This window comes from Onychomys torridus, chromosome 5 (genome assembly GCF_903995425.1).
Source record: "Onychomys torridus chromosome 5, mOncTor1.1, whole genome shotgun sequence".
NCBI lineage: Eukaryota > Metazoa > Chordata > Mammalia > Rodentia > Cricetidae > Onychomys > Onychomys torridus.
In genome coordinates, this window is record NC_050447.1 from 81,582,060 (window position 1) to 81,597,969 (window position 15,910).

A 15,910-nucleotide genomic window follows, 5' to 3' on the forward strand; every position below is an offset into this window, starting at 1 on the left:
CACTTTATCTTAGTGTACACATTAAGAATACAATGTTAAAAACCCGTCTCCAAAAAAAAAAAAAAAGAATACAATGTTAAATACATTGAGAAAAGTGAAAGACAAAAGAAATATTCTTCATAATGTATTGCTTTCAAATCTAAAAATTCTTCAAATAAAATCCAATAACTGTTATATATGTTATATATTACATAGAATACATATCATATAATTAGTATATGTGTGTATACATATATATGTACACACACACATATTTAACTGCTGTGTGTTGTAAGGACTTGAACTGGGAAGTGGCTGAGTGTACCTGTTCTTCTTGCTGAATTTAAAAGTTGTACACATCTCTACCTCTTGGTTCCTGTAGGAAAAAATAACCATAGCACTTTGTTATTATCAACCTGTCTTAAAATATCAAACCATTAAAAGAACACAGAGTTATTACAAAAAATAACAGTGAACCCATTGGAAGGAATATTTCCTTCCTTTGAAAGAAGCATAGACAGACAGAGGAATATTAGCATAGTCAGATACAGCATGTATGCTAAGTGTCAGTTTGGTTACATCCACACATTGATTGTGGATTTTGATTAGCAAACTATATGTAAATATCTAATGTATTATTTTCAAGCATTTTAATTACAAGTTAATTTTCCCCATTTTTATTTCTTAAATGTTTAATTTGAACACTGAGGGTATCTGACTATCTTTTTATTTCTTTCCAGCTTATTTGCAGTGATATGGAATATAATGTTGGCATTGAGTCTTGCTTTTTGAATCCTGTGTGGTTGGTTGATAATGATGCTGCATGTACTTCTGTTATTCCTTCAAATATTCTTTTGAAGAGTAGGACTGTTCATGCACAGATGAAAATTTCACATTTTCTCTTAATTTTGTGTGTATGTATGTATGTATTGATATTTTCTGTCAATACTTAGTCTCTTCTGAAGAGAATCTTTTTATCTATGCTTATAGATTTTTATTTAGTGTAAATATTATTGAGTATGCTTTTATTCTATAGAGACTTATACATGCAAATAATTGTAGACTGATTGTGCTGGATAGTTTTATGTCAACTTGACACAAGCTAAAGTCATCTGAGAGGAGGAACCTCAATTAAGAAAATGCTTCCATTAGATCAGGATGTAGGGTGTTTTCTTTTTTCTTTTTTATAAGATTTATTTAGTTATTATATATATAGTGTTCTGCCTGCATGCCAGAAGAGGGCATTAGACCTCATTACAGATGCCTGTGAGACATCATGTGGGTGCTGGGAATTGAACTCAGGACCCCTGGAAGAACAACCCGTGCTCTTAACCTCTGAGCCATCTCTCCAGCCCGGGAGTTTCCTTAATTTGTGATTGATGGGAAAGGACCCAGCCCATTGTGGGTAATGACATTCCTGGACTATTGGTCCTGCATTCTACAAGAAAGAATGCTGAACAAGTCATGAAGAGCAAGCCAGTAAGGAACACACATCAATGGTCTCTGCATTAACTCCTGCCTTCAGGTTCCTGCCCTGCTTGAGATCATGTCCTGACTTTCTTTAATGATGAATAGTGCTGTGGAAGTGTAAGCCAAATAAACTTCCTCCCTGTCACAGTCAGGGTTTCTGTTGCTGTGAAGAGATACCATGACCATGATAACTTTTATAAATGAAAACATTTAATTGGTGTGGCTTGCTTATAGTTTAGAGGTTTAGTCCATTATCATCATGGTGGAAAATAAGGAAGGCAGCATGCAGGCAGATATGGTGCTAGAGAAGGAGCTGAGAGTTCTTACATCTTGACTCAAAGGTGACAGTAAATGGTCTGTCTCACTGGGCTTGGCTTGAGCATATACGAGACCTCAAAGTCCGCCTCCACAGTGACACACTTCCTCCAACAAGACCATACCTACTCCAACAAGGCCATGCTTCCTAATAGTGCCACTCTCTTTGGAGGCCATATTTTTTCAAACCACCATGCCCCTCAAGTTGCTTTAGTCACGGTGTTTTGTCACAGCAATAGAAATTCAAACTAGACACTGATCATAAGTATGAAAATAAAAGATAGCAAATATACTGGCTATTAATAACGCAAAGGTATTTTCTTATTTTATAGAAGTTCCTTTATAGAAACATAATATTGCCCCATTCTCTCAATCCAATTTAGTCTCCAGACTTAACCTGAATATCTCTATGTACATACTACTATCTTTCAGTATCCATCTCTCCTTGAAAACTTCATGTTTCATTGCCCAGACTAGCAATATTGACTAAAATAAAGCATGCTTCATTTAACTCCTGCAATTCCTTTCTTTACCTTAAAAGTTTCTTGAAAACCAAAACCCTGATTAGTATGTGCTTAGCTCTTGCTACTGTTATTGCTGTTCTTATTGTATTTGTAAGAGGTAAAATTTATTAAATGCAAATGGCATGACTAGATTACAGTGGACCGTTGTGTATAGGATTGTACTCTGACTCAGAATTTTGAGTACTAATAAATCTAAACATTACTACAAATTGTAAAACAGGAAAAGGGCATTCCAGCTTCATCATCTTAAGGTGGCCATACCCACCTGAAATACTATGTATGTTAAGTTGTAGTAATATGATATCTAGCATGTTATAGGCAAAACTTTCTTAATCACTTTGTATATATTCTCAATGAAGCATCACAATGTGTAGCACGAATCATAATTTGTCAATAATAAAAAGTCAGATCTAGGGGTAAATGCTGAAAGATCAGAGAGACAAAGGAGCAAGCCACAGCCACTTCTTACCTCTACAGAATCCTCTACCTGAAAGGGCCTGAGCTCCTGTCTCCTCTCGCCTTATATTCCTCTCTCTGCCCAGCCATATCGCTTCCTGTCTTCATCTCCCTAGTGCTGGGATTAAAGGCGTGAGATCCCAAGTGCTGGGATCAAAGGTGTGTGCCACCACTACCAGGCTCTGTTTCTCTTTTAGTCTGGATCAATCTTGTGTAGCCCAGGGTGGCCTTGAACTCACAGAAATCTGTCTGCCTCTGTCTCCCAAGTAGTGGGATTAAAGTTGTGTGCCACCAACTACCTGGCCTCTATGGCTAACTAGTGGCTTATCTCTGATCTTTAAGCAAAGTTTGTTAGATCACAAACAAAATATCACATTTCTTCTTTTTTATCTAAAATAAAAAGTTTATAACTACTTTAAGAAAAAAGTACATACAATAAGTACAATAACTATATATAGCCAATAAATACATCAAAAATGTCTAGTCCATTAGCAATTAACAAATTCAGAGAAAATACTCCATTGTCTATCCTATTTTAGTGAATCCAAAAGGTTGTACCTAATTCACTTTCTATTCTAACTTTCATTACCACAACTATCTTTTAATGTCTCTCAACCTTATACATTTTACACCTCTTTAGTGAATTTCTTTTCTGAATCTGGTAACAAGGAAAACCATAACTATAAAGTCTTCAGCTTCCTCAGAGACCCAAGAAGGAAATATTATTACCTGAGTAAACAAGAAGTGCAAGCAAGCAACTTCCAAAAAAAGTGAGAAGTGTCAGAAACAGCTAGTTGCCTGGACAGTCACCCAAGGTTCTTCAGTAACATTGGGGCATCCATCTTCAGCCTACAGGCTTAGCAAATCTGATAGACTTTCTGTGAAGCAGGATTTTCTGAAGGGCTATTTTACCTTGCCTTGGCAAAGTTGTCAGTCCTTTCTTTTGTGTCCTGCTTGTCCCATTTAGACATCACACTGTCAGCAATTGAGCTAAGGGCATTTTCTTGCCCAGTGGCTAACTTTTGCCACAAGGAAAGTAAACTCCATATGGAGTTTCTTTGATGCCCATCATCTCTGAAATAGATTGGTGCTGTCAGGAGCAGACATGTCTCATTGTCATTAAAAACAAAAACAAAAACAAAAAAAAACACCATATGTTATTAAAACATCTTAAATGCTATATTCTGTAGATCTCAGATTGTTTGAGGATGACCTGTCTGTCTAAAATATATCTCTGTTTGACCTTGAAAACATACCTAATATGACTTCAAATTCGATTGTAGTAGGTGACTAACTACTAACCTGCATTTTTGTATCCTAATTAGTTTGTAATAATAACTTTCAAGGACTAGAAATTTGCATTACATTGTTGAACGAATTGCATAGGTACAATACCTTGAACAAGATTAGAAATGTATGAATAGTATGTTCTAACAAAAATAATCTCAACTTTGCATCAATATACAAAGATCCATATCAATGTAAAATATTTTAAATAAGTAGTTGCATTTTAAAAGTAGATTCAATAATCTACCCTTTTATCCTATCTTATCTATATCCCCCTTTTTTTCTTTTCAAAATAGGAACCCTGAATCTAAACTCCTTTGTTCATCTTTTTTCCTGACCAATACCAACAGCAATTGTAACCAACCACCCTAAATGGTGACAAATATCCATAACCCATTGAAAGACCAGAAGCCACCCACCCCACCTCTTGAGAATGCGGGCACTGTGTTCTTAAGTTTACTTCCTGCTATTTGGGGGTGATGGCATCTTTAGGGGATTGATCCTGAAAAGAAAAAAAAAGGGTTAATTGTCAAGTCCTGGGAAAGGTAGCTGTATCATTAGTTGTCCATTCTCTGCATAATAGAAAGTGCAGGCCTTGTCTCTAGTCCTGGTTAGAGTAGTCTGATAGAGTTGATCATCTTAGCTAGACACCTTGAGATTGTCCTGAGCAGTTTGTAGTGCAAAGCTGATCTTTGGGTGGTGTTTTTCAGCTTAGTGGTGTTATCATAGTCCATGTGGAATTGTTATTGTGGGGCCCCATCATCCTTTTGGAGACTTCAAAGGTTACCCTTAGGCATAGTCATGGTTTCCTTGCAGAAAACTGATAGAGACCCAAACCTGAAATCATGTACAGGAAACTAGATGAAGTCTTTTTTATAGAATTAGTTAGTATTCTATATATGACCATTAATATCATGACAAAAACTTTAAAATACACACACACACATTGATCTTACAAATTTTGAGATAATATTTATGCCTTAAGTAAAGCTTCAAGGAGTCAAAATAAAACCAAAGGATTATGAGATTAGTAGCAATAGAATAGTACCTTAATTTTGGTTTTTCTTCTGTCCCATATCAGGTGGCTCTTCTGACATGAGATAGAGAATTTGCATTTTCCTTTAATAAACATGCTTGGGTTTAGAGAAGGAGAGAGCCACACCCCAAACCCAAAGCAAGCTTTAATTTTTAATTGGACTGGGACTACAAAAGGATGATTTGATTTATGTATCTGTAGACAACAGCAAAACTTTTAAAAAGACTCATGAAATTTTATCCTGTTGGAGATGTGATATATCAATAGGCAATTCATTCTTTTTGGGGGGACATTTTTTTTCTGGATGGTTTGTCCTTTTTCTTCATGTCTCATTTGTTCAGTAGTCTTCAGATTCATTAGCTAGATGCCTTTATTCTCCTGAAAAGATAAAAACAAAACCCTGCCCCAACCCTTACTTTGGTGAGGTTCCCTTTTGGCAGTTACATCTGATCAAATGAGAAGCATTTGCTATCTTATAAGTTAATTTAAATTGGGTGGTCATGCTGGTTGATGATCTATCATCTCTTCTAATTAAGAGGTCTCTCCTGGTCAAATCAAATCTTTATCAATTTTGATAGCTTTCTCCTCCCAAGGAAACAAAAGCAAAACCTCTTCCCCAACATAACATATATCCTGGTTTTCATTCTGATGTCAGTACATCTTTAAAGTATAGAGGCTGATTTAGTTCTGTAGTTTTTTTTCTATTATCCAATGTCTCTATGCAGCTGTTGTTCATTTCTTATTAGCATTCAGAAAATTCAAAGTTAATAAAGTATTATACAGTCTATTTCTGGGGGTCTTTATTATCCCTTTCTGTTTCTTTAGCATATCTTTTGAGTTGGATTTGATCTTTTTATGACTGCTTGCCCTGTAGGATTGTGTAGTATACCTGTAATATCTTTATATTGTAATAAGCAAAACACGATTTCATTTTACCAAAGATATATGCTGGAGCATTGTCAGTCTTAATTTGTACAGGTATACCCATGATGGCCATAACTTCTAGCAAATGCACAATTATAGAATCAGCCCTTTCAGAACTCAAAGCAGTCTTACTCATTAAAATCCTGAATAGGTATCAATGTTGTGGTGTACATATTTTAATTTCCCAAATTCTACAAAATAAAACATAACCATCTGCCAGATTTTAGTTCTTTGAGCACCCTTTGGGTTACTTCCTGCAGGTAGTGGAGTTTGGCTGTATAAAGAACATGTAGGAATCTTCCTATAATTTCCTTGGCTTGTTGCCAAGTGATGGAAAAATCCTTTTTCAAACCCTTACTTTTTACATGATTTTTAAAATGCAATTCTGGGGCCTCCAGCACATTTCCTATCAATAGTTGATCAATTTCTTCATTGCCTTGTGCTAGAGGACCTGGTAGACCCATATGTGATCAGATATGTGTTATGTATAAGGGGTGATTCATATTCCTGATTATTTCTTATAACTGAATAAATAACAAAGTTAATTCTGACTCATCAGGAATAAATTCAGCAGTTTCAATGTGTAAAACAACTCCTTCTGTATACTGAGAGTCAGTAACTATGTTAAGAAGTTTTGTAAAATCTATCAATACCATCAGAATAGCATAGAATTCTGACTTTTGGACAGAATCCTAAGGGCTTTGAGTCACTTTACTTAATTTTTTTTTATTTGTAACTTGCCTTTGCATCATTATAGAATGGAGGGGCTCCAGAGATTGGTGTTTCACAGACAGTGCTAGGAAGGATCCAGTTAGTTCTCTTTGTAAATTGAATTCTCTTGCTTTTGGGATATTTGTTGTTTACCTCTCCCAAAAAATTACTATAAGCTCTTTGCCAAGGTTTACTTTCTGCCCATCATTTGTCAATTTCATCTTTAGTAAAAGTTACTATAATTTTCCTGGGTCTATTTCTGACAAAGTCTCAATTTTCTTTTTAGAATCAACTCAGAGACCTTTTCCACATAAGTTTTAAATTTTTATTCTGTTTATTTGGTAAAAAGATCTATTCTAAGATCTATGGATCTTTCCTCCTCATTAATATTCCTGTAGGAGAATGCTTAGAGGATAAAATAACCAGAATGCAATCAATCTCTGGATCCAAATGATCCACATGTACATCCTGTAATTTCTTTTACACCAAAGCCGATTCTCTCTCAGCTGTAGCCAATAAATCTTTTGGACTATTTAAGTCTTTGTCACCATTTAAGGTTTTGAACAAATTAATCAGTTCTTGATTTTCTACTCCAAATAGAAGGCCATAGATAGGAAATGTCTCCTGACAGTCTTTAAAAGTCACTAAGAGTCTGCAATCAACCTCTCCTAATTTCTACCTTTTGGGGTCTAATTTTTTGTAGATCTGTTTTATATCTTAAATAATTAACAGAATCTCATTTTTTGTATTTTTTTTCAGGAGCAATTTGTTATTCCCCAACAGGGCAAAATTTTCTTCACTTCTTCAAACATTATTTCTAAGGTGTCTAAATTTGAATCAGCTAGTAAAATATCATCTATGTGATGTTAAACTATAGATTGAGGAAATTGCTTATGTATCATTTCCACTGTCTGACTTACAAAATATTGGCACAGGGTAGGGCTACTTAACAGTTCCTGTTGGAGAACCTTCCATTGATATCTCTTAACATGCTGAGAATTATTATAAGTAGGCAGTGTCAAGGCAAATTTTTCCCTATCTTTTCTTGTTGTAGTGAAGAAACAGTCTTTTAAATTGATAAGTAAAAGAGGCTATTCTTAGGTAACAGAGAAGGCAAAGGAATTCCAGACTGTAGAGACATTGGCTAAATCACCTTATTTACTATAGCTCTTAGCTCTGTTACCATTTTCCATTTTCTAGATTCCTTTTTATTGACAAATACAGGAGAATCCAAGGATTGGTCAATTCTTCAATATGTTGAGCATTTAGCTACTACTGTACCAACTGTTCTAAGGCCTGCAATTCTCTGATGTTAAAGGCTTTCTGTCAACCATTTTAAAGATAGTACTGTTGGTGCCTTCAAAAGATCAGCAGCTGTTGCGCCCTGTTCATTTACAATCTGGATGGTTGGTGACTATTCTTTATAATACATTCTAACATTTTCCCCAGAAACATACATTAATTTATGGTTTGTTTCTGAGATTGAAGGAATGTTAATCCGGGCATTCCATTGCTGTTACAAACCACATTTCCATAAGTTCATTGCTATATTAGCAACACATGGCTTTAATTTTCCTCTCTGTCCTCCTGGCCCTATACATTTGACCCATCTTGCACTCTGTTTTACCTGAGATAACACTCCAATCCCTAAAAACTGAACACTTACCTCCCAAAGAGGGCAATTTGAATGCCAAGATTCTGGTGCAATTATTGTTACATCTGCTTCTGTGTCTATAAAACCTTCAATGATGGTGTCACTTATTTGTATTTTTAATTTTGGTCTTTGTTCATTTATAAAAGTTTGCCAAAATATTTGCTTTATGGTTTCTCCTAAATTTTTTGTTACCTCTTCTATAACTGTTCTATCATCCAGAGCAGTATGGTTTCTTATAATAAGCATTAGTTTCTTTAATTACTCTACAAAGAAGTTTCCTCATTGGGGCCTGCAAGAAGCCCCCACGATGTTTCCTGATGACAAAGGGTTACCTCGTCTGTCCCTTGTTGATCTACATTCATTAGTCCAATGTCTGCCTTTGACAGACCTTCTGTATAATCCAGAAAAGGGGAGCATTCTGTTGAGATTATTCTTAGAAAAAATATTGTTTCTAGGAATGCCCTGTTTACAATTCCTTTTTAAGTGACCTTGTTTACCACAATTGAAACACCTGAAATTTCGATTTTTCTTCAAACCTCTGGAAATCACTCTTCTATCCAAGTATTATCATAGTCATGAGATTCAATATTGATTGTATCTTGGAAACATTCCTCTAAGGGTGTTGACCTTGCCTTTAAGGCCCAATTACCCTTTTGCATTGTGCATTAGCATTTTAAAATGTCAGAGATTCAATTATTATTTGTCTAGCTTCTGAATTTCGTATCATTCAATTTACTGCTGAAGTCAATCTTTGTAAGAAATCAGTGAAGGTTTCTTTTGGCCCTTGTATAACTTAGTAAATGACTCTATTTTTCTTCCTACTTCTTCAATTCTGTCCCATGCATTCAAGGCTGCAGTATGGCATAAAGCCAGGGTGTGGTCATCGTATAAAGATTGCCTTTGTATATTAGCATAATCTCCCTCTCCAAGAAGTTGGTCTTGGGAGATTTCCATACCTTTAGCCCTACTTCATTTTTCAATGGTCTTAGCCTCATTTTTCCACCAGTTCTTCACTGTAACTGAGGACCAGGCTCCACAACTCCTGTAATCAAGTCTCTTTAATATTATACTATCCCAGGGGCCCAGAAGGGGTGCTACCATCAGCATGGGAATGAATCCAGATGCATGAAGCTCTTTCGTCCAATTCATTTATTTGTCTGCCACCATCATTCAGCTACCAATTCAACTTTCTCAGTTCAACTCTTTCAATTCAATCCTCTCAATTAAACTCTCCTCATTCTCTCAGGACTGGTCTATATCTTTTCCCAAACAGCAACACCTCATTAGTGTACAACACAAGATTGCATGGTCACCACCAGAAGCTTCCTGGCATTTATTTGCAACCCAAAAGGGGAGAAAACAAGAGTAGAGTCAGATAGCAATTGGAATAAATCAGAAAAGGAATTTATGTGCTAGAAATATATCTTTACTGTGGTTAGGTGAAAGCACTATGAGTCTATTATAAATGTGTTCAACTACAAATTTACAGATGATAGGGTAGGAAAAATTTGTAGATCACTAAAAGTTAAAACTGTCACTATTTTCCTCTGCTGCCAGTTTCCTGTCAGGGCAAGGGGTGAGAGGATATCCCTTTGATCTAAGAAGTTGCTCTGGGGCTGTGAGAAAGGGGAAGTCCTGAACTTGATTTGCACAAGAAACAAAGCTAGCTGGGTGGTGGTGGCACACGGTCTTTAATCCCAGCACTCAGGAGGCAGAGCCAGGCGGATCTCTGTGAGTTTGAGGCCAGCCTGGTCTACAGAGAGAGATCCAGGAAAGGCACAAAGCTACACAGAGAAACAGAGAAACCCTGTCTCAAAAAAACAAAAAAAAAAAAAGAAAAGAAAGAAAGAAAGAAAGAAAGAAAGAAACAAACAAACAAACAAAGCTATGCATCTAGGGGACAGGCACTTGGCCTGGGAGACAGGTTGTCTCCAAAAGGACGTTTTATCTTAGGGGGTGGGCTTCAGGTGTCTAGCAGGTGGCCTGGTAGCTATCTGTTCCTTGCTTGTCTTTTAAGGCTTTGTTTGGAGTTGGCTCTATTTTAGGAGGTAGCTTAGGGTATTTGCAAAAGGCAGATACCCAAAACAAATGCTAAAGAGGAGCTAGGAGCTCAGAGGCAGAAGGTTCTGTCTACAAGACTTTATCCAAGTATTTTGAAACCAAGGTTCATACACACACATTTTAGTAGAATTATGAACACAAGGAATTCATAGCAAGGCACAAGTGAATATTAAGCTACGTAACACCAAATAGTCCCTGTTAAATGGTTTCCCACTCAGCTGACCCTTGGTCTTGTCAAGGTATAACTTAAAATATATAGCTGGACTTCTATTTCATAGACCTGGGGCTTGCCACAAGTCTCTCCAATCTTGAGGGATAATTCTGTTACAAGTTGACTACAAGTTTAACATCTGCTTCACAAAAGGTGAATGCATGCTGTATGAGACTATCACTTCCTTGAATCTCCTCAAATCTAACATTTGCACAGGAGTCCATTCAGCTCTTACACAGCCTTGAGGATATCTATCATTTGTCAGGTTACTGGATAAATTCAGGTTGGCTGTTTGAAAACCTTAGGCTGTTCCTCTGTAACCTTATAATGTAAAGCTGAGATTGGTTCTCCTTTAAATTCCTCTGTCTGGGTGTGAATACCTCTATGATCTGTTTTAATAAGTTTTTCTTAAACTTTTATCTTGGTGCTTATATTAACAAACTGCTATGGGATATCTTTCTGTATGCTGTGAATATGTGTTGCTCTGATTGGTTGATAAATAAAACACTGATTGGCCAGTAGCCAGACTGGAAGTATAGGTGGGGCAAGCAGATGAGAATTCTGGGAAGAAGAAGGGCTGAGTCAGGAGTTGCCAGCCAGACACAGAGGAAGAAAGATGATAAGGCAGAACTGAGAAAAGGTACCAAGCCACATAGCTAAGCATAGATAAGAATTATGGGTTAATTTAAATGTAAGAGCTAGTCAATAATAAGCCTGAGCTAATGGCCAAGGAGTTATAATTAACATAAGCTTCTGAATGATAATTTTATAAACAGGCCATGGGACTGCGGTGGTGTGGAAGGACTAGAGAAACATTTGTCCTACAACCAACTTTTTTAATGATAAAACAAAAATGAATAAACAGGTAGTATTTTTAATTGACATTGCATAAATGCCATCTAAATTAATTATCTTCTCATTTAATTGCTTGATTTTCAAACCATACAGTGTCTCATCACACAGAGACCTAACTCCCTCCATTGTAATGTGGGAAAAAAAACTTTTAACTTAATCCTCCCTTTAAGAAATGCCAATTGTCTCATCAAATCTGCCAACAATGATGTTTCAGATGTAAAGCTGACTGCTTCTGCATAGAACAGTAGAAGCCTGAGCCACTTTCAGCTACCTAGTGTGGTAATAGCCTGAGGAGGGGGTCCAGAGAGAGCTCACAACCCACTGGGAGAGAAGAAGACAAAGAGACAACTGTCTGCAAGGGCAAATGTGTGAAAGCAGCAAACTCCTGATGTTTTTGGACCCAAAAGCCTATAGAGTTTGCTGCAGATAGGCTGCAACAGAAACTTCAGCCAGTGGGGTAGTGACTCTGGTCATGTGCAGCTCTGGCCTGTGCCAGTGGCTGCAAAGCCATGCGCAAGTGGCCTTTTAGTGAATTCATGCCCCAAAAGTTGAACAGTAGATATAGCATGAACCATAATTGGTTTTAGTAATGGAAACCTGGATTCAGTTCTAGGGGTAAATGCTGAAGGATCAGAGAAGACAAACAAGCCATAGCCACTTTTTACCTCTACCAAATCTTCTGCTTGAAAGGGCCTGAGCTCTGTCTCTTCCAGCCTTATATCCTTTCTCTGCCCAGCCATATCACTTCCTGTCTCCACCTCCCTAGTGCTGGGATTAAAGGCATGAGATCCCAAGTGCTGGAATCAAAGGTGTGTGCCACTACTACCTGTCTCTTTTTCTCTTTTAGACTAGTGTGGGGGAACCCACCCCATTTTTTTCCCCAGGGTACTCTTGAGGAGAAAAGGATAAGAAATATTAGGTAGAAGGATAGAGGTAAGAGAAACAGAAACACAGGATAGCCTCAGGGATTGGATCAGTTATCCATTGGCTCCTTCCGTCTCTTCTAACGGGCCTTTTTATAGGAATGCCAAGGGGTGGAACTAAAGACCTTCCCCTAGCACAGCCAAGTGCAGACCCTTCCAATCACCTGGTAAAACCATACATGTGGTCAATCAATTCTCTAAAGCAGCCCTGCTGGGTAAAGCAAGCTCAGGACTCACTAGGAAACCTTTGTGGGCCTCCATAGACTGGATCACTCTTGTGTAGCCCAGGGTGGCCTTGAACTCACAGAGATCTGTCTGCCTCTGTTTCCTGAGTACTGGGATTAAAGGTGTGTGCCACCACTGCCTGGCCTCCATGGCCAACTAGTGCCTTAGCTCTGCACTCTGATAATTAGGCAAGCTTTATTTGTTAAATCACAAACAAAATATTACCACAACAATGTCCTATTTTATAAGAACAGAAATGAAGCCTAGAAAGGATAGCAAATTAGCTTGTAGGTAAGAGAGCTTAGAGTAGGATTAAAACAGGATAGGGATTAAGGGTAAAAATTTCCCCCACAGACTCATGTATCTGAACATGTAGTACTTAGATGGTAATTCTGTTTTGGGAGTTATGGAAACTTATGGACAGATGGAAGTTTCTGTGGATCAGGCTTTAGGGGTATAGCCAGTTGTTGGTTCCAGTCCCTTCTCTGTTTCCTGAATGCCATCATGAGGAAATGGCTTATAGGGCATAAGACCTGCTCTGTGGTAGGAATGTGGACAAATCTGTAGCTGAGTGCTGGAGAAGAATGCTGTGGGCCTAGAGCTCAATGACTCACCCTACTGCAAGTGCAGGGGACAGCATGGCAATGGAAACAGACAAGAAAAGTCTGACCCAGGGGACTTGAAAGCAAAGGGTCTGTGGTGAATTGAGATAGAAGCCATTTGTGTTATATTCTGGCAAAGGATCTATATTCTATATCCTGAAATTTAAAATGAGGTTTAATGCAAATGAAGAAGATTGGTGTGTGTGTGTGTGTGTGTGTGTGTGTGTGTGTTGGAAGAAATTTCACAAGGGAAAACAAATTTCTTTAGAAGAACATTACACACTTGTTTAGAAGGCACATGCACTGTATGCTATTGAGCAGTTTTAATGACATGACTACCTGTGTATATTGAGATAGTGCGCTCTAACTTCTCTGTAGGAGTGTCCTGCACTTTGCCTGCTTCTATGGATATCTAGATCTGGTGCATTACCTCTGGAGGCGTGGCTGTGAGATTAACACGTGTGACAATCATAACATCACACCCCTGATGAAGGTAGATCGTAGTCATTTTAAGTATGGGATGCTTTTACTTGAAGTAAAAATGAATTCATCTCATGTAAATATAGTTAATTGGTAAAACCCATGAGTGTGTATTGTAAATTCTTTGAGTTGACTGTGTGCTTCTCTTTACTATCCCTCTAGGCTGTCCAAAGCTGGGAAGAGGAAATCGTGTGTTTTCTACTAGAGCATCATGCTAATGTGCACATTAAAGACAGCAATGGTAATACTGCTCTCCATTATGCAGTCTATGGTGGGGAGCCAGCCCTGGCTGCCACGCTGCTACACTATGGAGCAAATATTGAGGAAAGAACAAAAGTAAGGATCACTCTGCTTAGAAACTCCTGTGATGTTTGAAGGGCTAGTCACCCATGTTTAGAAGCTCACTTCATGTTCTGAGTGGAAACGCTTAGACGTTTGGAAGGGAAACCATTTTAAGTGTTGATACTTTGGAAGGTGCAGCTTTCTTCTGTACATTCAGGACAAATGTATGTGAAAACACTGAATTTGTTAAAGGTGAGATTTGTGTTTTATTCAATAATCTTTTAAACATTTTTTGGTAAAAATTAAGAATCAACACAATAAAGCAGTATTAGCCTTGCAAATAAGCACCATCTTAAAACTCAACCAAAACAAAAGTATTTTGAATTAAGCAGAAACTTTAATGCTGCTGACAAGTTCTGTCTGTCAGCCACTTATCTAGTCATGGTAGTTCTAATGGGAGAACAATGGAAACAGAAATTAAATAGAAATATTCAAGCCAATTTAGAAGTTATGTAATCACCACAAAATGCCGAGAAGGCTTTGTTAATCGTTAGCATTTTCCCAAGTGTCTTTGCACGGATGGGGTATTCTTCGGCTTTCAGCTCATTTTAAGTTGGAATTACTGAGAGAAGGGGGTCACTGAGAACATAGATTTGAATTCTGGATTTATGAAGAGGTTGCAAGGAAGACAGAGCATAAAGATTGGCCCTACTAGGGTTGCTGTACTTGAATTTAACCTTGTAAAACAGCTTTGAATATTCATCACAATAACGTGATGCTATTCGCAGAGAAAGGTAATAGATTTGACTATTTTTTTGTTGTCATTATTGTTTTTGAGATTATAACTTAGTTACAAAGTTTCTCCCCTTTCCTCCCTCCAAATCCTCCCATAAAACCCTCCCACTCTCGTTCAAATTCACGACCCATTTTTCATTGTTATCACATATACCAGTGCATATACATATACATACATTCGTAAGTATAACCTACTTAGTCCATGTAGTGTTATGTTGTATGATGTGTATGTATGTTTTCAGGGCTGACTATTTGGCACCCAACAACCCTTTGGTGTTCTCTCCCCTGGGGAGGACCACCTTTCCCACCCACCTGGCTTTACTCAGTTGCCTCTATTTCTTTGTGTAGGGTTGAGGCCCCTCGAGCTTTGTCCCATCCATTTTGGCACGTTCATTGGTGTCGCCCTTGTTCAGCACACATTTTGGGCCGTCATGTTGGTGGGATATTATGGGTGCAATTTCTGATGTTCCTAGGAGACAATCTTCACGACAAACTCCTTGATCCTCCGGCTCTTACTGTCTTTTTGCCCTGTCTACAGCAGTGCTCCCTGAGCTTCAGGTGTGGGAGTATTTTGTAGATGTAGCCACTGGGACTGGGCTACACAACTCTGCATTTGGATTGGTTGTGGTTTTCTGTGGTGCTGTCTGTGGCAAAGAGAAGTCTCCTTGGTGAGGGATGAAGATTACACGTCTTTGTTGATACACAGAAGAAGGTGGGAAGAGGGTAAGGGGAAGCGCAGGATGCTAGTGATCCAACAGAGAAGAGGGGAGAGAGGGGCTCTTCTCAGCGGGGAGGCAGGTAAATACAGATTGGGCTACTAACAGGCTAAAACAGCCCACTACAATTTCATCTTTGGACTGCTAACATTCTAACTCTCCACAATTAGAGATGTAACAACAAGGATACAGTCTGTGGAAGTCACAGCAGATGTAGCTACTCTTGGAAGCCTCAGCTTATCACCAATAGCAGCTCCTATCCCACTGTAGCTAGGAGCTTAACCTGGAACCTGATGAGGCTGCAACATCACGGAGGCAGATCTTCAGGGGAAAGAAATAATTATCGAAGGCTACCAAGGAAGAAACTTCTGGATCCTATTAGCCATATTATAATTTCAGGTTTA